Source organism: Carassius auratus, unplaced genomic scaffold, assembly GCF_003368295.1.
Source record: "Carassius auratus strain Wakin unplaced genomic scaffold, ASM336829v1 scaf_tig00217833, whole genome shotgun sequence".
In the NCBI taxonomy this organism is placed as follows: Eukaryota; Metazoa; Chordata; class Actinopteri; order Cypriniformes; family Cyprinidae; genus Carassius; species Carassius auratus.
Window position 1 is genome coordinate 8638 of NW_020529266.1, and position 24414 is coordinate 33051.

The window sequence follows — 24414 nt, forward strand, 5'->3', positions numbered from 1 at the left end:
TGTGAAGAAACAGGTGTGAATCAGGTGGCCCCTATTTAAGGATGAAGCCAACACTTGTTGAACATGCATTTGAAAGCTGAGGAAAATGGGTCGTTCAAGACATTGTTCAGAAGAACAGCGTACTTTGATTAAAAAGTTGATTAGAGAGGGGAAAACCTATAAAGAGGTGCAAAAAATGATAGGCTGTTCAGCTAAAATGATCTCCAATGCCTTAAAATGGAGAGTAAAACCAGAGAGACGTGGAAGAAAACGGAAGACAACCATCAAAATGGATAGAAGAATAACCAGAATGGCAAAGGCTCAGCCAATGATCACCTCCAGGATGATCAAAGACAGTCTGGAGTTACCTGTAAGTACTGTGACAGTTAGAAGACGTCTGTGTGAAGCTAATCTATTTTCAAGAATCCCCCGCAAAGTCCCTCTGTTAAAAAAAAGGCATGTGCAGAAGAGGTTACAATTTGCCAAAGAACACATCAACTGGCCTAAAGAGAAATGGAGGAACATTTTGTGGACTGATGAGAGTAAAATTGTTCTTTTTGGGTCCAAGGGCCACAGGCAGTTTGTGAGACGACCCCCAAACTCTGAATTCAAGCCACAGTACACAGTGAAGACAGTGAAGCATGGAGGTGCAAGCATCATGATGTGGGCATGTTTCTCCTACTATGGTGTTGGGCCTATTTATCGCATACCAGGGATCATGGATCAGTTTGCATATGTTAAAATACTTGAAGAGGTCATGTTGCCCTATGCTGAAGAGGACATGCCCTTGAAATGGTTGTTTCAACAAGACAATGACCCAAAACACACTAGTAAACGGGCAAAGTCTTGGTTCCAAACCAACAAAATTAATGTTATGGAGTGGCCAGCCCAATCTCCAGACCTTAATCCAATTGAGAACTTGTGGGGTGATATCAAAAATGCTGTTTCTGAAGCAAAACCAAGAAATGTGAATGAATTGTGGAATGTTGTTAAAGAATCATGGAGTGGAATAACAGCTGAGAGGTGCCACAAGTTGGTTGACTCCATGCCACACAGATGTCAAGCAGTTTTAAAAAACTGTGGTCATACAACTAAATATTAGTTTAGTGATTCACAGGATTGCTAAATCCCAGAAAAAAAAAATGTTTGTACAAAATAGTTTTGAGTTTGTACAGTCAAAGGTAGACACTGCTATTTTTTTGAACACACCCCTTTCAACTAATTGCCCAATTGCACAGCCTTAAGAGCGTGCATATCATGAATGCTGGGTCTTGTTTGTTTTCTGACAATCTACTGAACCTACTGGTAACTTGTTTGCCACGTAGCAATAAAAAATATACTAAAAACCTTGATTATTCTGGTTAGTCACATTGTACTGCTATTATTTTGAACAATACTGTATATGAAATACCCAAGAACAGCAACGATGACCAACAGCAACAGAGACACCATAGAAGCAACAGCAACAGTCATGCCAACAGGTTCAGGTGTTTCTGTTTATAGAAAATATACATCAGACTTCTGAAAGATTCAGACAATGTTAAGAGCTGGTTGACATCTTGAAGACACAACAACTCATTATGACTGTGACAGCAGTTGGTATTTCCAATTCACTCTGACAGTGGTTTGCATAAACATTCATTAGCCTCACATTCTATCTATACAAAGACTCTTACTGATATTAGTCCTGATCTCATTCTCTGTTAGTGTCTTTCTGATGATTTTGCTCTGGTGCTTCACCACACAGCTGTACTCGTTCTTCATCCATTCATCAGGTTCAGCCTTTAGGGTTACAGTCTTCTGGAAGGTTCTGTCCTCATTGGGAAGAAGTTTACCAACCTTCACATCCTTAGAATACTCTTGTCCGTTTTCATCCAAGTGATTGCAATATTACTGGGATAAAAGTCTGTGATGTGACACAAGACTGGAGACGATGCATTCTTTTGCAATAGAGACACCTGAGGAGAGACTAGAGAGAGAAAAATTTGGATCACTAAAAAATATATATAAAATAAAAAATTATATCAAATGTGTAAAAAAAAATAAAAAAAAATAATGGCACTTCAACAAGTGAGCATAACAGCCCACTACAACATAATTTTATCTCAAACAATCAAGAAACGATTAATAGACCCTTTGTTCAAATTCTGTTGAGCAGGTACGTCTGGATTATGTACATAACCCAATCCACTTCAAGTGTAAACTAAAAGAGCCAATACACATCAATATGCGACAATTGCATCCAGCTGCCACTGATTATAGCACAAGGAAGTAGGTGCAACGCATATGCAAGTTTTAGCTGAGAATAGTAATAATAATAATAATTCCTTACATTTATATAGCGTTTTTCTGGGCACTTAAAGCGCTTACATAGTCGGGGGTATCTCCTCATCCACCACCAGTGTGCAGCATACACCTGGATGATGCGACGGCAGCCATATTGCGCCAGAACGCCCACCACACACCAGCTTACTGATGGAGAGGAGACAGAGTGATGAAGCCAATCAGCAGATATGGGGATTGTTAGGAGGCCACGATGGTCAGAGGCCAATGGTGAATCTGTCCGGGATGCCGAGGTCACACCTCTACTCTTGACGAAAGACATCCTGGGATTTTTAATGACCACAGAGAGTCAGGACCTCGGTTTAACGTCTCATCTGAAGGACGGTGCTCGTTGACAGTATAGTGTCCCCATCACTACACTGGGGCGCTAGGACCCACACAGACCACAGGGTGAGCACCCCCCTGCTGGCCTCACTAGCACCTCTTCCAGCAGCAACCTAGTTTTCCCAGGAGGTCTCCCATCCAGGTACTGACCAGGCTCAGCCCTGCTTAGCTTCCAGTGGGAAACCGGTCTTGGGCTCCAGGGTGATATGGGTGCCGGTGACCTTGCTGCTCAGCAGTGGTACAGCAGCCGTGCTGATGTGATGTGACATCTCTGTTCCCTCCTTCAGGGAACAAAGGTTACATACATACACGCATAACTGAGAAGTTCAGTTTTCAGTCGGTCACTCTAAATGTCTCATCGGTAATGACCGATGAATTGGTATCCCTACCAAAGCGCCATAGATGCTGCCCCTTCCGGTCTCTTGTGCGAACCTCCTGCACCCCTTTTTGGTAGGGCATCGCTTGCAACAAGAAGGCCAATCAGTGTTGTTGTGGCACTAACCTACTCAGTGAGAATGGACAATACTGGGAAACGTGCCCATTCCACTTGAAACAGGAATGTTGCTGAAGCCCGATCCTTCCCGAAGGAGGGTTTCGGAAAACACTTACACATATGAATAACCCTTTAGGTGCATATGGAATAGTAGAGGTGATTGTAACCCTCTTGGAAAATGGCAGAGAGTCTGCCAGGCAAAGACAGGATCTGACCCAGATAGCAACATATTTTTGGCACAGAGCTTGTTTCAACCAAAATCACTGAAGGAAAGAAGAGGATAGAAAAACGAGATTGAACAGAAACACAACAACTGACAGCAGCCACAGCTTGAGATGAATTCAGCTAAAGATAAAAGACATTACTTCTCTGAAGACCTCAGCCGACGAGGATTAAACAACTCACAAACAGCATCACCAGCTTCACGTTACTAACCAGACTGCACTGTAAAAAGTGATTCTCTATATTAACTCAATAAAATTCTCAAAAGATTACAAACAATATTATTAATTAAATGTAACTCATTTTAATTAATTAGAAATAATCAAATTAGATGCTTACAAGCAATCATTCAAAATGAGTAGAATAACATGAATTTTTTTTTACACAAAAATAGATTTCATTGGACAAAACAAAAAAACACCATGCTAAAGAATAAAAAAGGGCCCAGCCCAGCAGTTGGGTTGTTCTGACCCAGCGGTTGGGTTATTTTGACCAGAGGTGGGTACTCCAGGGGTCAAAGAGTAAAAGTCCTGACATATTTTTGTTTCCACCCATGAACTCAGCAGCTGATTTCACCAGAGGAGAACGAAGTCATTCCTTCCAAGTCACAAATGAGTCTGAAGTCAAATCCCAAGTCCCCAAAGAGTTAAAAGTGAATGAGATAATTAAGTGATTGATTAAATGATGATTGTGCGTTAGTGATGAACACCTGCTGTTATTGAGAATTACAGAGGATCAGATGTTGATGTTTTATTGGTTAAAATGATGCTACCATCATGGAGATCAGTGTTTGCTTTAGTTGAGCTTGCTATGATAGATCTCTCTTTGTAGTAATGCATGTGGTGTTGTACAAAGATGAGATATTAGCTATTATCATCTGCTGTGTTACGCCTCATGAACTGGCCTGATTTTTCTCAAAATGTTTTTTATTTAATTTATATGAAAAAAAAAAATAATAATTATCTACTGTACTACTTAATCACACTCAGACATGAAGAACCAGTGTACGAATCTCCACAACGGTGACAGTCAACAAAATGCTTCATGATGCAATGCATGCTGGGTAACTCCATAGTAAAAACTTCCATTATGCACTGCATTCTGAACAATTATCAACACTGTTGAGAATCGTATGATAAGTATTCATGTCTAAAAGCCTGAGCTGATACAGCTCCTTATATTTGTTGTTAAATGTTGACACATTAAGGTGGAATTTGTTAATAGTTTTTGTTTTTTTTGAAGTACAATACCTGCATGTAAGTTAATATACCAAAGAAAAACACTTTATGACGTTTGTGAGTTTTGATTCAGCAAAAGCACAAATGTTTGCTGTGAAACAATATTGCCATCGCTTCGAAACAAACTCCTTTGAACTATTATAACAAACCTTGACCACAATTATGGCCCATCTTGTGTGTGTTTAAAAAATAAATAAATCTGTACATTTTCATCTAAGGCTGTGGGAAGTGCTACGAGCTGTGAGATTAGTAGCGGTTTAAAGTGGCAGGTCTGCGCTAAAGGTAGTGCTGTTTTGAGAACCCTAAAATGTTTAAAACATGCTAAGGTAAAAAGGTACCTTTATGAATTATAGTGGCTAGAATCGTGGGCCTTCTGATATTTTACAGAAAAGCTGTTCAGTGTTTGGGAAAGAGACAGATCAGCTCAACTCAAAAGGAAAAAAAAAGAAATTGTAAGAATATTTGGGATTAACTTTCCTTTTCCTTCTTTTTTTTTTTGAGTTGTCAGCTAGAGAGAGAGAGAGAGAGAGAGAGAGAGAAAGAGAGGGAGGGCAGGACCCATCCCTTCAGCAGATCCTCTGCAAAAATGACAGAGACTTTATCTGCTTGGTACTTGGAAAAGAAGAAAAACAAGCAACAAGTTTTTGAAGAAAAGACTGAATGTTGATGCTTTTATGGATGAACAGTTTAGAATGGTTCATGATCCAAAAAGACTCAGTCAAGTTGACATCCTTTCCGATTCTGGCAGCCCACTGGAATGTGAAACAAGGTGGAATTTGTTGCAGTGCAGATGGGATTTCAGTTCCAAAACAGTGTTTTCTCTGCTTCCTGTTGGCCTGCTGGCCCTGCTGCAGCTGATCGTAGCTCAGTGTAGCTGTTTTTTTTTCTAGACCTCTTTATCTTAACTATCACTCTCTGTTGTTAAAGTGATAAAATATAACTTAATTCCCACCATATTTCTCTATTATTGATCACTCTTTTCAGATTAATTTTGATCATTCACTTTTATTTTAAATCTGTGAGTGCAGTACACCTGCAAAGCGTTAGCACTCGTTAGCTTGTCATTAGCGTTTTCATTTGAACTATCCGTTTTTTTTTTTTTTTCCTCTCCTCTCTGTCGCTCCAGTTTTTCACAAGTTCATCAAACAACCGCAGGTGAACCGATCCACACATTAACAGGTTCTCCCCATTCAGTGATGCACCCACTGAGAAACCTGATGAAAGTGCTCTAGTTATTGGCGACTCTATTGTACGGAACGTGAATATAGAGACACCAGCCACCATAGTCAAATGTTTAACCGGGAGCCAGAGCGCCTGACATCTTGGCAAATTTTAAAAGTGCTGGCTAATGCTAAGCGTAAATACAGTAAGATTGTTATTCATGCCGGGCGCTAATGATGTTCGATTCGGTATCAACATTATCCAGAGAAACAAATGTTAATGATAAATCCCCTGTTATGTTTGTACTGGCTACTGTATACAGGCCACCAGGCCACCATACAGACTTTATTAAAGAGTTTGGTGATTTTACATCCGAGTTAGTTCTGGCTGCAGATAAAGTTTTAATAGTTGGTGATTTTAATATCCATGTTGAAATGAAAAAGATGCATTGGGATCAGCATTTATAGACATTCTGAACTCTATTGGTGTTAGACAACATGTTTCAGGACCTACTCATTGTCGAAATCATACTCTAGATTTAATACGGTCACATGAAATTGATGTTGATAGTGTTGAAATTATGCAGCCAAGTGATGATATCTCAGATCATAATTTAGTTTTGTGCAAACTTCATATAGCCAAAACTGTAAATTCTACTTCTTGTTACAAGTATCGAAGAACCATCACTTCTACCACAAAAGACTGCTTTTTAAGTTATCTTCTTGATGTATCCAAATTCCTTAGCATATCCAAAACCTCAGAACAACTTGATGATGTAACAGAAACTATGGACTCTCTCTTTTCTAAAACTTTAAAAACAGTTGCTCCTTTACGCTTAAGGAAGGTTAAGGAAAACAGTTTGACACCATGGTATAATGAGCATACTCACACTATAAAGAGAGCAGCCCGAAAAATGGAGCGCAGCTGGAGGAAAACAAAACTAGAGGTATTTCGTATTGCTTGGCGGGAAAGTAACCTATCCTACAGAAAAGCATTAAAAACTGCTAGATCCGATTACTTTTCTCCTCTTTTAGAAGAAAACAAACATAACCCCAGGTATTTATTCAATACAGTGGCTAAATTAACGAAAAATAAAGCCTCAACAAGTGTTGACATTTCCCAACACCACAACAGTAATGACTTTATGAACTACTTTACTTCTAAAATCGATACTATTAGAGATTAAATTGCAACCATTCAGCCGTCAGCTACCGTATCATATCAGACAGTGCACTATAGACCCCCTGAGGAACAGTTCCACTCATTCTCTACTATAGGAGAGGAAGAATTGTATAAACTTGTTAAATCATCTAAACCAACAACATGTATGTTAGACCCTATACCATCTAAGCTCCTAAAAGAGGTGTTTCCAGAAGTCATAGATCCTCCTCTGACTATTATTATTCCTCATTGTCATTAGGATATGTCCCCAAAACCTTCAAACTGGCTGTTATTAAGCCTCCTAATCAAAAAAAACACAACTTGACCCCAAAGAACTAGTTAATATTAGACCAATCTCGAATCTCCCTTTTCTGTCCAAGATACTAGAAAAGGTGGTATCCTCACAATTATATTCCTTCTTAAGAGAAAAATGGTATATGTGAGGATTTCCAGTCAGGATTTAGACAGTATCATAGTACTGAGACTGCTCTCCTTAGAGTTACAAATGATCTGCTCTTATCATCTGATCGTGGGTGTATCTCTCTGTGGCGAGTGGGGCGGGGCCGAGAGGCGTGGGAACGAGGAGTGAGGCCAGGTGTAGTGATTGGAGATGAGCTACACCTGCGCCCCACTCCTCGTTCCCACGCCTCTCGGCCCCGCCCCACTCGCCACACTCTCTATTAGTTTTATTGGATCTTAGTGCTGCGTTTGACACAATTGACCACAACATTCTTTTGCATAGACTTGAACACTTTGTTGGCATTAATGGAAGTGCATTAGCATGGTTTAAATCGTACTTATATGACCGCCATCAGTTCGTAGCAGTGAATGAAGATGTATCATATCGATCACAAGTGCAGTATGGAGTACCTCAAGGCTCAGTACTAGGGCCGCTACTCTTCACACTTTATATGTTACCCTTGGGAGATATCATCAGGAAACATGGTGTTAGCTTTCACGGTTATGCTGATGATACTCATCTCTATATTTCTTCGCGGCCCGATGAAACACACCAATTTGAAAAACTAATGGAATGCATAGTCGATATAAAAAACTGGATGACGAGTAATTTCTTACTGCTAAATTCAGAGAAAACAGAGTTGTTAATTATAGGACCTAAAAACTCTGCTTGTAATAACCTAGAACACTGTTTAAGACTTGATGGCTGCTCTGTCAATTCTTCGTCATCAGTTAGGAACCTAGGTGTGCTACTTGATCGCAATCTTTCCTTAGAAAGTCACGTTTCTAACATTTGTAAAACTTGCATTTTTCCATCTCAAAAATATATTTAAATTACGGCCTATGCTCTCAATGTCAAATGCAGAAATTTTAATCCATGCATTTATGACTTCAAGGTTAGACTATTGTAATGCTTTATCGGGTGGTTGTTCTGCACGCTTGGTAAACAAACTACAGCTAGTCCGAAATGCAGCAGCAAGAGTTCTTACTAGAACCAGGAAGTATGACCATATTAGCCCGGTCCTGTCCACACTGCACTGGCTCCCTATCAAACATCGTATAGATTTAAAAATATTGCTTATTACTTATAAAGCCCTGTATGGTTTATCACCTCAGTATTTGAATGAGCTCTTTTAACATTATAATCCTCTACGTCCGCTACGTTCTCAAAACTCAGGCAATTTGATAATACCTAGAATATCAAAATCAACTGCGGGCGGCAGATCCTTTTCCTATTTGGTGCCTAAACTCTGGAATAACCTACCTAACATTGTTTTGGGAGGCAGACACACTCTTGCAGTTTAATCTAGATTAAAGACCCATCTCTTTAACCTGGCATACACATAACTAGGGCTGGGTATGGTTCAAAATCTTTTGATCCAGTGCCAATTTCGATACCTCAGTTTCGATATCGGTTCCTAACAATACTTTTTTCGATACCATATGTTTTAAAATCCATTTCAACATCAACACAAATACATGAAACACAAAACTTTTATTTTTCACCTTAATTAAAACAAATTCTGGTAACACTTCACACTCAGGATAACATTATTAATACAACTGGTTGTGCTTTTTGGATAGGGGTGCGCCATTCAGGGGTGGACAGGAACCAAAAAGTGGCCCTGGACTTTCTGGCCCACAGCAGCCCACCACATCATAACGCAAACGCTCCTGTTTTGATGTCATTTATTAATTTAATATTTAAGTAAACAGTTTGGGGATTTTAACCAATATGGCAACTGATCCTCCGTAAAAAAAAAAGAAATCAGCTGTTCATTTAGCGACTCCTAGTGAGCGATTCACATTCCTTACTTGATTCGCTTTGTTCACTCGCTTGAAGGGCTGAAAAAAAGCTGATTGTTTGCACTCGTTTCTAAATATTGCTGATTCAAGCATTTTAAACAATTCGTGCGCGTTCTGAGCTTGCACTCACTCATTCAAAGCACGCGCTACGACCAGCATTTCAGACCATGTGCGTACAGATAATGAATTCATCTTTCACGTTTCGTAGCTTCTGAATGAACACATACCCACAATTATATCAAAATAATTATCTCTGCAAGTATTCTCCTAAACACAGTCGGTTATGTTTTAAGTGAACGTATACAGTGGCCTGCTGCTTAGAGAAATTCGCTGAACCGGATAAATCTGTCTCTCTCTCTGTTTTTTAGACAACGTGATAGGGGGCGTGTTTCAAGATACGCAATGGAGTAGACCAAACTAAACAGGGAGGGAGGGCAAGCCCGCTTTGGTTGCAATACTCTTATCGCATATGTTGCACTTTGCTGACTCGGCATCCACTTTTATAAAGTGTAGCCACACTTTAGACCTTTTTGACATTGTAAAACGGAAACGTTTTGAGAAAAAACAACTACATTTGTGTTGTGTGACTACGAGTATCTTCAAAAATCCTCCCCGTCAAGTCACGTGGTGGTCGACAGCCATTCACTGCGAATTTAGGTCCTTACATGCACGTATGCTACAAGCTCACACAGACACAGCCGCTTGGCAAAAAAAAAAAAAACCCGGCCGCTTGGTTTTTGGAACCGAAATTTGGCACCGAAAGATAAATAATTTTTCGAAACTCATAGTATAGAAGTTTTTCGTTCGATACCATAAAGGCATCGAAGTTCGGTACCCAGCCCTCCACATAACATACTAATATGCTTTTAATATCCAAATCAGTTAAAGGATTTTTAGGCTGCATTAATTAGGTAAACCGGAACCGGAAACACTTCACATAACACACAATGTACTTGCTACATCATTAGAAGAATGGCATCTACGCTAATATTAGTCTGTTTCTCTCTTGTTCCGAGGTCACCGTAGCCACCAGATCCAGTCTGTATCCAGATCAGAGGGTCACTGCAGTCACCCGGATCCAGTACGTATCCAGACCAGATGGTGGATCAGCACCTAGAAAGGACCTCTACTGCCCTGAAAGACAGCGGAGACCAGGACAACTAGAGCCCCAGATACAGATCCCCTGTAAAGACCTTGTCTCAGAGGAGCACCAGGACAAGACCACAGGAAACAGATGATTCTTCTGCACAATCTGACTTTGCTGCAGCCTGGAATTGAACTACTGGTTTCGTCTGTTCAGAGGAGAACTGACCCCCCAACTGAGCCTGGTTTCTCCCAAGGTTTTTTTTCTCCATTCTGTCACCGATGGAGTTTCGGTTCCTTGCCGCTGTCGCCTCTGGCTTGCTTAGTTGGGGTCACTTCATCTACAGTGATATCGTTGACTTGATTGCAAATAAATGCACAGACACTATTTAACTGAACAGAGATGACATAACTGAATTCAATGATGAACTGCCTTTAACTATCATTTTGCATTATTGAGACACTGTTTTCCTAATTAATTTGTTCAGTCACTTTGAAGCAATGTATTTTGTTTAAAGCGCTATATAAATAAAGGTGACTTGACTTGACAGATTGAAGCATATAACAAGTTGAATAAAATCATGTCCATTACATGTTCAGTAAAAGAGAACACCGTCGTTGATGATTCATTTGATCCAGATTGGACAAATATAATAGCCGAGGCTGAAAGAAAATATTTGCAAGAACCAGTAAACACTGCAAAAACTGTAATGCCTCCTCCATACAACCCAATTTATCCAACTTTGCCTGGACAATGTAAAGGTTCTAGTAAGCCAAATGGATGGCCAGTTGACAAAATATTTATTGCATCCGCACAGGCTGCTCCAGTGATAACCAGATCCAAATCAGCCCAGCAAAACAGACATGTCGCGATAAACACCAGCACCTGCCTCTGATTGGGGTGAGGAGACAAAAGGACAAGGTCGGTCCTGAATTCTCTTCACCTGCTGTTAAAAGAATTACAATATGAATTGATGATGGAAAAAGACCATTCACACCAGGAGAACGTCAAGCCATTCTTACAGCTTTTCCACACCTTAAGAGAGAAGATCCAAACATAGAGTTTTGGCGAGAATTAGATTCCTTGGTTGAAGCACATCAAATGGCACTAAAAGACATACACACTGTTGTGAAAGCTAAAATCCCAAGAGACAGATGGGAACGCTTTCCAACGTCACAAAAACGACAGACCAATGGATAGACTTGTGGATTGAAGGACAGGGTCTTTGGAGAGCCTTACATGAGTTCCGAAAAGAAATCCAAAATATCCTGGGCAGTGGTTAGATTCCTTTCACATCAGTAACATTGATTAAGCAAAAAGATGATGAATCTCCAGATGAATATGTCCTGCGTAAATGGAATGCTTATGAAAGACGGGCTCGCTGTGCTAAGAAAGAACCGGAACAGAGATGATGTACAGTTAACTGACACACTTGTGGATGGTTTTAGCACAAAATATCAACAAGCCTCATTACTTAGAGTCAATCCAGGAGAAACATTTGAAAAAATTATGCATTGGGCTGGTCGTCTAGATATGGCAAAAAAAAAAAAAAACATGTATTGTTATTATTATCATTATTATTTTTTATTATTATTATTATTATTATTAATGTTGAAAAGAGCGGAGAATATTTTTTTTTCAGGTTTTTTAGGGGGGATAAATTGAAAGAACAGCATTGTTTGTTACATTTGTTACAGTTACATTTATTTGTTACATTTGCAGGGCTCCAAACAAAAAAATCGACTTAGGAGCCATTGGCTCCTATAAGAAAAAAACTTAGGCGCCAAATGATTTTTTAGGTGCCACAGAATAAACATGTTTTATGTGTTTTATTTAAATTATTTATTTTACATTTTAACTTTTTAATCATACTGATGTGTTTGTGTCATCTTTTGTTGACTTTATCAACATTTTAATCCATCTTGTAGATGACCTGGGAATGAAGGTTCACTTAAAGTGGGAGCTAAATGTCTTTTCCTACTTGAAATATACAGTCATGCGTTGTTTATTACACAAAATCTGTACCAATATCATGGACCATAAGCATCACTTGGCCCCTGAGTATAGTTTGGGGTCCTCCTCAATGTATCCTGTAAATGTTGTCATACTCTCTTAAAAATAAAGGTGCTTCATGATACCATAGAAGAACCTTTTTTTCCTGTCTAAATGATTTCATAAAGAACCTTTAACATTTGAAGACAATAACAGATTATGGAAAGGTCAGAAAGAAATTGTTCTTCAAAGAGCCTTTTACTGAATGGTTCATTGTGGAACCAAAATTGTTCTGTGAAGAACCTTTTAAGCGCATTTATTTTTAAGAGTGCATGTCTTTCACACTTTCAGTCTGTTTTTCTTAATTAGTAAAATGTAATTTTATAGGAGGAGTTGAATCATGTAGACAACAGGTTAAGTAAACATATTAAAATTGAATAGCTCATAAATATAGCAAAATGCTCCTCTTTAAGTTATTTTTCTAGCTGACTGATGATGGACACCGAAAGGTTACTGAGGTTAATATTATGTTGCAATGCTTACAAGCTTTACACGTTTTCGGCAGTTTGAAAGTGTTGTACTGTATAATCTCTTATAAAATAGCCTACCTTTTGATGTTAATTCATGTTCATTATGTACTCTAGTAGTAAAGAGCAAGGTATGATAGGTTCACGTGCTGCTTGAACTGAGGCACTACTCGCGATCGCATCGAGTTAAAAACATCTCAACTCAACTTCAGAATCCCGCAAGCGCGCACCGCAGGTCATGTGACTAGAACCAACCAATCAGCTTCATCCTTTCCAGTACCAACGTTGAAAGCTCAGCCAAGATGAAGGAACAGCTGAGCATAGCTGTATGTGGATAGCCATTTTTAAATAAATTTTGTAACAGAGCTACTGCAAGCGACTTTTAGTGCTGCAAATCCATTTATCCTTTGCTGAAATTTCCGCGTCTTCATGGAGAGAGCAGCTCATGGTTGCTTAGCAAAGGCAGACGCCACAGGAGCGCTTCTATCCGAGCGCTTTGGAAAGAAGAAAGCGGCGCACCTAGCGTTTTCCATGTGTTTTTAGTCGCGATATGTGAACGGCCCCTTAAAGAGAACCAAAACTGTATTTATTGTTTGAATTTTGTTATGAATTTGGAATAATTTTAAAGCTGATACTTTGTAAATTAAAAAGTAACAAAGCACAAAGTGATTACTGGACGGCAAACGCACGTCAAATAATGAAGTGCATGCATTAACAGAACACAGCATGCACTAAGATCTTATTAAGAAGAAGCCTTATGATTATAAACAAGAACTGTTAATGATATTGCCAATATCCACACAGATGACAGCTTTATCTGTTTTAGTTTGTTCAAGTTATGAACGAAATAGACACTGTTTTTCTGCACTTTCTCTTCAAGTCTCCATCATTTCTCTCTCTCTCGCGCGTTTATCAGGTGTGTGTCAGCGCTGCTGCGCGGCAGATGAGGACTGTTTAAAACTCTTTTTCCCTCTAAAACTTCGATGCGCATTCTCTCAATACATTAACATAACAAAAGATGTGAATGCAAAACAATCAGGAAAAAAGGCATTACATGCAATTTTTTAAAAGATAACATGTAAATACATACGCCTAGTCGCCAGTGGCGACCTCAGCAAAAACTTCACTCGCATTTTAATATTTATGGTCGCAAATGCGACCGTTTTAGTCGCAGTTTGGAGCCCTGCATTTATATTATTTACATCAAGCTTTTGAATGGTATAGTATTGTAAATTGTTTATATTGTATTAAAACTTCATAATGTTTCACTTGATTATACATTTAGTCAGGAATTATAGTTTGGAAAAAGTATTTGGAAAAACTCTAACTAGTAAAATGTTTACACGTTATGTGAAAAGTAGTAGAAGTATATAAATAAATAAAAAAAGAGACTTATGTTTATGATCTCTGCTGAATAAAGTGCTTCATTCTTTTTTTCTGAGGAAATCCAAATCTCAAATCCAAAACCACATCACATCTTTTTGGGGCGATTTATGTCTTATTCCTCTCATCGCGAAGCAAACAGTAAAATAAAAAAATTTGAAGAACAGTCTGGCTGCGTTGTCTAATGTTGTTTGGGCGTATTCAAGCCGCACGCTTCAGTGAAACATTAGAATCTGAATAGCGCGTTCAGCGCGGGGGCGTGGCCTCATTAGATATTATGAAGGGAGACGTGAAAAACAGACATTGCGTTGTTTTCATATGGATTACTTTATCAGAAAATTTTTTTCGGTAGCAGTTGTTTAGTTTAAAAGTCAGGCTTTGTTAAGATATATCTCTCATGTTTCTTCGTTTGAGTATTCACTGAGTTACAGTTCATTTTAATGGCGTGTTTGTACATGAAGATCAGCGCAGACCAAGGCTGCAGACAGCACACCTTGTTTGTTATCTTTATTTTATAAGTGCATAAAGTTTTGTTGTTATTATGTCTGTATACAAAAAAGTAGACCCTTTACAGATTCGATTGATGTATTGCTCTTATCTAATCAAAACTGAAAGTGTAATTTAAGTTATTTTCGGGGTTATTAGGAGAAAATTCCTCATAACGCGTATCCGCGTTAATCAACTCCAGAGGGTTAATATGAAGGTAAAATGACGTCATAAAGATTTGCATAAGCAGGGTAATATTTGCGGAAGTGTACATAAGACTGTAAGCGTAAATTAAATTTGCATGCGCAAGATAAGCTTTCAAGCGTAAGAAAAAATGATTTGCAGCATTTTACTGTTACTTGTAAGTGTAATACATGTATTGTGAAACTGCAGCTTCATGCTAAAGCAAAATAAATATGATCTGCATGCTTCTGACTTCCATTTTTCCGCGCTTACACTTTTGGCACGTTTCTTTTGCCAAAAGACAGTCAAAAGCACTGCAAGCCTGTGAACGGTGATTTGCAAGCGAAAACAACAGTTTAAAGAACTGCAAATCAGATTGACTGCATATGTGGGGCAAAAAGTTCCCGAAATAATTCGATATGTGCAGCTCCGTCTTTCTTTTCTCTGCACTTACAATTTTGGCACGATTCTCTCACTAACTGATATTTGCAAGCGTGAGGGGGAGGGTGGGGCCACCTTCTTGTAGCCAATCACATGAGCCTCTCACTGACTCTTCATTTACTCTTATCTGATTGGTTCAATAAACACATCATAAACCTAGACCAAGACATTAACCAAGACATTCATCTTCATTTAGGTCAAAATAGTTCTTGCTGCAGGAATGGTACTTTTAACGTACACATACAGTAAAATAAAGGTCTCTGCTGAAGTGAATTGATGAGACCAGTCAAATCAGAGGATCTTGATGAATGAATAGACAAGGCTGAAGCCTGGCACAAGCTTAGCGTGAATGCTCTTAGATCAGCATCTTCTCTTGGTATTCCTGAATCTAGAAGGGGTGATCTGGTGAGGGGTGATCTATATAGGGGGGATGATGTCATACCCTCAGGATTTGAGTGAGCCAATGAGGAATGGTACCTTTTGGAGGGAAGTTTTACATCTCTTTGTTCCTAGTATGGTGTCTTCCATTCACTAGGTGAGTTGGTTGTTTGTCAATGTTGTTAGCCAGTAGGCCATCCATTGTACCCGCGATGTGGAACAGTCAGGTTATACTTTCACTGATGAGAGTGCAGGTGGTTCCAGGGATGGCAGGTAAATACTATTGAGATTATGTAGTGTGCAGAGAATTTCAGACTGATCTAGTGATGATGGCAGGAAAGCAGCAGGTGGTTGTTAGCCCTCTGTTTTGCTCGAACATCAATGGAAATCTGATGTTTGTGGTGTTGCTTGGATCTTGTGGCGGCATGGACTTGAGCTTGCTTGAGTTGTGTTGGCAATGTTGTCTGGCTGCTTCTGGGGAGAATGGATGGTCCTCCCTTGGAGGGGTCTGATGCTGTTGCCTCAGACAAGAAGTCAGAAGTTTGTCCTTCCCAGGACTCCTCAGTTGAGTTGTGTTTAAAGAGCTTTTTTGATAGTGTCAGCAGCTCCTGTAACTCAGAAGTAGGTGTAAGTAACTCAGCTGTCCTTGTGTAGCCTCCGTTCGGCACCTGTATGAAGGGTGTGGAGGAGGATGTTGTAGTGGACTGCTGTTGGACATACCGTGGTGTTTGCAAGATGAGGATGCCCTTTTTTATGGCTTCTCCCAGTGGTTGGTCTGGAACCTGGGTTTCTTGTCATGGCGATGGCTCTGTCCTCCGCTGGCTAGCGGCTTTCTACAGAAGGGCCTTGCATTATGGCAATGCTGGGTGCCTTCTGGTTCCTGCTTTGGATTCTTGGATGTGTAATTCAGAATCAGTGGGGTCTTACACACACCTTTAGTGGAGGCCTTGTGCTTGTTTAAGGCCTTCTATGCCAGGTCACGTGGTTGTTGAATAGGCATTGTGTGACAGGAGGTTTTGGAGGAAAAGGCTCTTGAAGCTGGTGTCCTCCTCCATGCCTATTCCAAACTTAAACATTAAAACATTGTTTTATTGTGATTTTTCCCAAGCACATTTGACCAATTCCAAACCATATCAATCTTAATAACTACCATAATTTTTTTATTTAATAATTTATGAGTGATATATAATTGACCATGAAAGCTAGAAGAGAAAAACTCTTTATATTCAGGTGTACAGAATTATTAGGCATGTTTTCTTTTACAGATGAATTGAGCCAAAAGAGTTTTAACTCAAACTGAAAAGTAAAAAAATATTAAATCCCCATGAGAAATATCAAAAATTAATGCAATACAGTAATTGCAAAGGTAAGACATGACCACTGGACAAAAAATGCTGACTATACTCTAAAAACTGCTGGGTTAAATATAACCCTGTCCTGAGTTACACAGGGACCAACCCAGCGGTTGGGTTATTTTGACCAGAGGTGGGTACTCCAGGGGTCAAAGAGTAAAAGTCCTGACATATTTTTGTTCCACCCATGAACTCAGCAGCTGATTTCACCAGAGGAGAACGAAGTCATTCCTTCCAAGTCACAAATGAGTCTGAAGTCAAATCCCAGGTCCCCAAAGAGTTAAAAGTTAATTAAGTGACTAATTAATTGATGATGCTGTGAAACATTATTGCCATTGCTTAGAAATAAACTACTTTGAACTATTAAAAGCAAACCTTGACCACAGTTATAGTGGCATCTTGCGTGTGTTTAAAAATAAAGTAATAAATCAGTATATTTCATCTAAGGTTGTGCCTTGAGTCAGATGTATTTCTTGTGTTTCAATTTTCCTTAATGATGTTGATTGTTAACAGCAGGTATTCACCACTAATGTGCAATCATCATTTAATTAATCACTTAATTATCTCATTAACTTTAACTCTTTGAGGTCTTGGGATTTCATTTAAGACTTGCTTGTGACTTGGAAGGAATGACTTCGTTCTCCTCTGGTGAAATCAGCTGCTGAGTTCATGGGTGGAACAAAAATATGTCAGGACTTTTACTCTTTGTCCCCTAGACTACCCATCTCTGGTCAAAATAACCCAACCGCTGGGTTGGTCCCATTTCAACCCAGGACTGGGTTATATATATAACCCAACATTTTTTAGAGTGTGGATCAGTGGGGTCCGACAAAAACAGATGGAGTTATTTAGGAGTTGTCAGTAGTTAATGAGATGATGAAGACAGTTGAATTAGAAGATTAATAAACTACTTAAGTGTAAATACCTAAGGAAACATTAAAAAGCATTTAAATAAAAGGAAATAATCCATGTCATGGGACCTTTAAACACAACACAGAGGGATACAGAACACAGGAATATTTTTTTCAAGATGCAAAAAATTAAAGTGTACTTGATAAGAAAATGAAATATAAACCTATGCAATTATACAATTCAAGTGTACAGTTTCCTTTTATTGGATAAATATTTCTTAGTTCTGTATCACTCTGTGTTTGTTTTATTTATTTTCTTAGGAAGATAACGGAGCCTTTAATCTCCTTTGTAATGGATGTGCTTATAAACCAAGTTATTTATGGATGTATTTATAAACTGCTTACTAATTACTATTAATTTTGGGACAAGGCTTTATAAAGCATGAACTGACTATTTACTAATGCTTAACTAATGAGTACAACATTATTATTGTTCAACATCTTTTACACTTTGGATTTGTTCATCCAACGACATTGCTGCAATCTTCCCAGTCTCAGTGCTATGAGCACCATCATGATCACTCGGCCACGCCACTGCTGATTCCACTTCAGCTGCTTCACCAGCTGACTCTTCACCACCTTAAGCTGTGCTAACCGTATCAGCTGCACAATTGTTATACCCTTGTTAGCTGCGAAAAGTTCAGACCAAGTGGCCAAATTTACCACAATCTTGTCAGAGGCTATGGACACCACATTATCAAAATCATCAACGCAGAAATCCAGTGTGAGGTCTAGATCAGAGTCATTGTTTACAATCATGTAAACTGAGCATCCGAAAGCAACCATGTTCCAGTAAAGGAGGAACACCACCAACTGGAATCTTTTTAATCGAGGAGACCAATTTTCCATAGTTAGACAATGCTTGTGTTAAAACGCCATCACTAATAAATGGCAGGACATTTGAGAGAGTGAGTCTTTTTGACGGTAATGAATTGGCAGAACAGGGGTGTGAATGCCATTAACCCTTTAGGCGCCAGAGTTTTTTTCCTAAAACATTCGTTTTTGACATCTTAATTTCAAAAGGCTATATCTTAAAACTGATAAAAGATAGAGACTTTCTGTCAATTATAAAAAATATTAAGGATGACCTAATGTTTATTTAGGGATTAAATGTGTCCATCTAATTTGCATATTATGACATCATATGGTGGTGGCCATCTTGAATTATAGAATTTTCATGAAAAGTCACATGTTTAAATGATAAAATGCAGCAATTCTTTCCCCCCAAAATGTCCCTCACCTTCTGTGTGCTATATTACACAATACTGACTGATCAGGTAAATAGTAAGTAGTAAACAAACTGTGTAATTCATTACTAATAAATGGTAGAAACAAACCAAATGCATGTAGCACTTGGTCTTTTATATATATTATTCATATGACACACAAACACAAGTAGACAAGACCTGTTTAGTTCAAAATCTTTGTCCCGTGTCACATCGCCTCTGCTTCTGCTATGAGCAGCGCGGCCAGATCTGCCTCGAGCGTGCGCCGAGTGTGCACAGCTCAGACTACTGTCAGTGTCATTGTGACTCCCCACCTTGCCTCCTAACCACCAGGTTCTATAAAAGTTTTTTTCCCCAAGCCATCAGACTGTTGAACTCTTTAGAACACTTTGTTGCATTGACATTTACACTGTACTGAAACTGTGGCCTATGCAAACGAAATTTCGTTCTGTACACACTTGTTGTATACTGAATGACAATAAAAGTCTGTCAAGTCAAGTCATACCCAGTGGCATTAGACAAAGTCTCCACTACAATAATGTCGCCGCGATTGCAGAGAGGTGCGGTCAGAAGACAAATATACATGTCTAGTACGGAAAAAATCTCCCGCCTCGTCCCCGCATCAATAACACGCCTGCTAATTTCGCAATGAACACTCTGACCCCTGCAAACATCGTTCACACCTCTGACATTTGGCATAGGACCATTTACATTGGGCAATGGATTCACCATTGGTGCTTGGTGTAGGGCTATACTTTCACTTTCAGTCATCTTCTGAATGCAGATATTCCCCTTCAGAATCAGTGTCCGCGAATAGAAGTCCCAACACTTCATTGCGGCTTTATTGAAGCTTTATTGATGCCATTAGATAATAATAATAATGATAACAATAATAATCTAATGCCAATACTCGCTGACGTTGACAATATTGCTCTGATAAAATGGCTCACTCTCACACTAGCTCCGCTTTTGTTCGCATTGATTCAGTGCGCTCTAGCTCGAAGATTTTGTATAGAAGCATGAAATTTGACAACCTATTTGACAAAATCGTCCGTTTTATTCAGTGCCGAATCTTGTCGAGTAAACTGGACCGTGGCGCCAAGAGGGTTATGTATGATTTTTCTCTAAACTAACTCATTGGCTTTTCTATTGTACTCAAAAAGATAACTATAGCGCTGCTCCTTCATCCTAGAGGCAGACAATACATTTTTGTGTCCCACAATTTTACCAACAGCTTAACAACATGTAGCATATGAGCAGTTCATTCATTCATTGGTTCTGAATTAATGAATCATGGCTCGTTGAATTTAAAACAATGCACATTCCTAATGAAACCCTAAGCTTTTAGCCTCTGAACTCATGCATGTAATTCAAACTCTCTGCAAGCTAAATGACCGGCCTGGTGCCAGCATGGCTGGGTTTAGATTACTTTATGACACCCCGGAGTGTTAACAGACATTCCACGGCGAGTCACGTTTGAGCTTCAGAGAGATTACGAACTCTCTCTGCACCTTTACACACACACACACACACACACACACAAACATTTCTTTACACTCATCATGTAAGTCATTACTAAGATGTATTTGATAGGTTTGTGATAACTGGTTAGTTCTGTTATACAATGGTTATGATTTTCTGATTTGTAACTTGGAAATGTTTCTCCTAAGTAATGTTCTTAAATAGAGTCATGGTTTTGTAACCCTACCTCTGACCAGGTCATAAAACTTTATGACCCAACTGGGAGAAACAAGAAAGCCCAGCTCGCTGGAATTCTTGTAAGGAAAAGAGAAAAGTACCTTTTAAATGTATTAACTGTATTTCCTTCTGTGCATTAGATGTTTTCTCATATCAAATTGCAGTATCTGCAATTTTATTGTATGTTAATCAAACTTAAAATGTGTGTAATTCTGCATATGAATGTAACTTTATGTTCCTTCTACCTTTACCTGCCATTCTTGGTATCTGTTTAACTGTTTTGTTTTGACTGAATCGCTCTTTATTACAGTAAAATGTATTTTTCTGTAATTACCATCTTGCTTGAATATAACTGCTGAATTTTGACAACACCATAACTCACTCAAGTGGGTGTCTCCCCAGAGACAAAGGAACTTTTTCCCGCTTCAGATCTTTGGACGTTCATTGGTTGTTCGCGGGCATAACAGATAACAGATAACATAACAGAGGCATAAACCCAGTCGCTCCATAAGAGACTGACACAGAAAGTTCTTACGAGCACTTCGTCTGAGAGAACGTCTGGTTTCTCCGTTTTTCTTTTCTTTTCTTTACTAAATTTTATTCTCATATTCGCCTATCCCTCCATGAGGGAGACAAACTCTGAATCATTTCTTTGGTAACTTCACCGTCAGTGAACATTTAAAACTTTGCGCAAGTCTGCTCCCCCCGGAAGACACGAGAGAACACGGCCAGCTCAAAAAGAACGATACACGCACGCTTGTCTTTTGCAGTATTATTTTCTTTCTTTTTTTTTTATTTAAATGCTGCTTAAGGTTGTCTAGTACCTTTTTCAAGGTGATTTGATTCCTTCTTGTCTTTCAAAAGGTTACTGTCTGTTATTTTGCCATTCTGGGCGATCATTCTGTGATCTCGCCCTTTTTCTCTTTCTCCTGCTCACCCTTTCATCGACTCTCTCTCTCATCTGTTATCCGTTTTGTCTTGTATTGTTTTTACCGTTTGTATTGTTGCACGCATATTTACTCTGTGTGAATCGTAGTTCGATTTATTATTAGTTCAATTATTAAAATCCAATATATATTCCTGATTGCTTCTGTCTAAAATGCTCACTTCACAAAGTCAATGAAATGTTTGATCTTAGCTACAAAGCTTATTTGTTACTTTTCAGTAACCTAAATTTGATAAGGACAGGAGAATGGTTTCATGGCCAGAAACAATTTTTCCTGGAATTATAAGCAGGGATAACTTTGAGTTTTTAACTTAATCGTACAGCCATTTGCTGGACAAAACACTGTTCGATTTGCATTAATTCCCAGTAAAAGAGGAAGAATGGAATATTGACATATTGAGTAAATTACAGTGCCTTGTGATGAGCTATTGATATATACAATTGACCTATTTTTCATCTTCAATAATTTTAATTAGGGCCGGGACTTTATCGCGTTAATTGAGATTAATTAATTACACAAAAAATAACGCGTTAACTAAGATTAATTAATTACAGAAAAAAAAATTCCCGCATTTTTAATAACTTATTTTTGCACCGCGGAATGTTTCTCACTGGATGAGTTTCGGCGGACCGATTATACTGGAGCACCAACTAGCGTTCGTATATCACCGCAGGCGCAGCACATCGAGTCTCAAGTATCACCTCAACGCAAAACATATAGCAGCTAACCTGGACTTTACACTTTATGATGAACTATGTATTATTTTGTTGGTGCAACAGTTTATGTTGAACTCTTTATTGTTTTGGCCAAGGTTATTGAGAGTTGGACTTAGTATGTTATGGCCTCTGAAGCAACAGAGAGATGTTTTCTAATAGTCAGTGTTTCCAATGTTCTGAATGTAATTGACAGTATTGTGTTTTACTTAAAAAAACACTTTACAGAAGGTTCCAGCGCCTATAAGCTTCCTGAATTTCTGAAATGTACTATTTCTAAATTGTTTCTAAATATGCTATTGCTACACTTCATGGCAAAAATTGCACTGTTCTGCTAGACTTGGTTGAACAAAAATAAACAATATTTTGTTGCTTAAGCTTATGTATTCAGTCATTATTCAATGGTATACTATAAATCCAGGTAAAAAAAAAATTACTTCTCACTGTTTTCAGGTCAAATATTTATATGCGATTAAAATGCGATTAATTAATTACAAAGCCTCTAATTAATTAGATTAATTTTTTTAATCGAGTCCCGGCCCTAATTTTAAAGTAACTGTAATATGCAATATATATAAATATATATATATATTCCTGATTAATTATTAAAATTCCCTATATATCATTTGAGCTAACGTTAATGTACTATCCAGTGCGGTTACAAACAACTCTATGCACGCACTGTAAACACCACTTTTACACTGTGACAATGTGTGAGTGAAGTCAAATCCTGCACACCTGCACCCGCCATGCAATTACCTAAGCAGCTGAATACTTTGCACATTCAAAAATGTCCATTTACTGCATGGATGGAGCAAGAACAATATAAGTCTCGAAAAATTCATATGCATAGTTTAGATCTTTTCTATATGAGGAAAACTACAAGCTTAAATAACACTTAAAATTGAATGTGCTGTTTATCTTTCAGCCAGTTACATATCTATCTATTTATCATTTTATCTAGTGTACAAGCACCCCATTGACAGTTTTTTCCCACTGGCCTTAATGGATTCATGCATACAGAACCAACTCTGTAGTACATATATTGTACACATATTACATATCTATAAACATGACTCACTTTTTAATGCACTTGCCACATACCTGTTTTCTCCAGGTAGCTCTTTGCAAGCTGCAGTAATTCCTTCAAAGACTCGATGCAATCATTTTGAAGGTAGTATTTCCAGTACTGAAAACGGATGGATTCATTGTTACACCTTTCTTGAGCGCTGAATCCTTGCTTCATTGGAGAGATCCATTTCTCCCTCTTCAAATCCAGAATCATAAAATCCTCTCCATCAAATCCAGTCTGCCGAAACACATTTGTTTCTCCAGTCTCATCATTCCATTCACAGCCATAGGTTATCTGGTGTATGTGTTTACCTGTGGCAACAAGATTTTGAATGATATCAACATACACTCTATGCAAACACACTGACAGCTGTTCATTGGGATAAATGATAAAAAAAGCTTTATAATGGCAGTGAATGGGTGATATTCAATAGTCCATAATAGTCAAATAAACTGCATCCATCCATCATAAAAAGTGTTCCACATGGCTCTGCCATGTTAAAGAGCACCTATCATGTAATTTTGAAATTTACCTTTCATGTAGTGTGTGACATAGATCTAAGTGAACAAAAATATCCTGCAAACTTTGAAATATGACAGTGCACTGTATATAAAGTTATTGTCTTTCAAAAGTAACAGTCGACTCTGAGTCATTTTTAGGAATCGTTAGAAGACCAAAGCTTTTTCTCTGACTAGACGACGTCAACTTGTCAAGTTATTTAAATACGACACGCCCACTTATTGCGCTCCAAGACGCCAGTGATAACTAGAAAACATCATGGCGACGAGACGCTGTGTTCTGAAGTGCGATTCAAAAACAAACTTTTTTCATCTGC

General features: G+C 38.5%; 1 pseudogene; it reads right to left on the reverse strand.

Annotated features, from left to right (window-relative positions):
- Window positions 1-1362: 1362 nt before the first annotated feature.
- Window positions 1363-24005, reverse strand: LOC113103484 (hereditary hemochromatosis protein homolog; annotated as a pseudogene).
- Window positions 24006-24414: the final 409 nt, after the last annotated feature.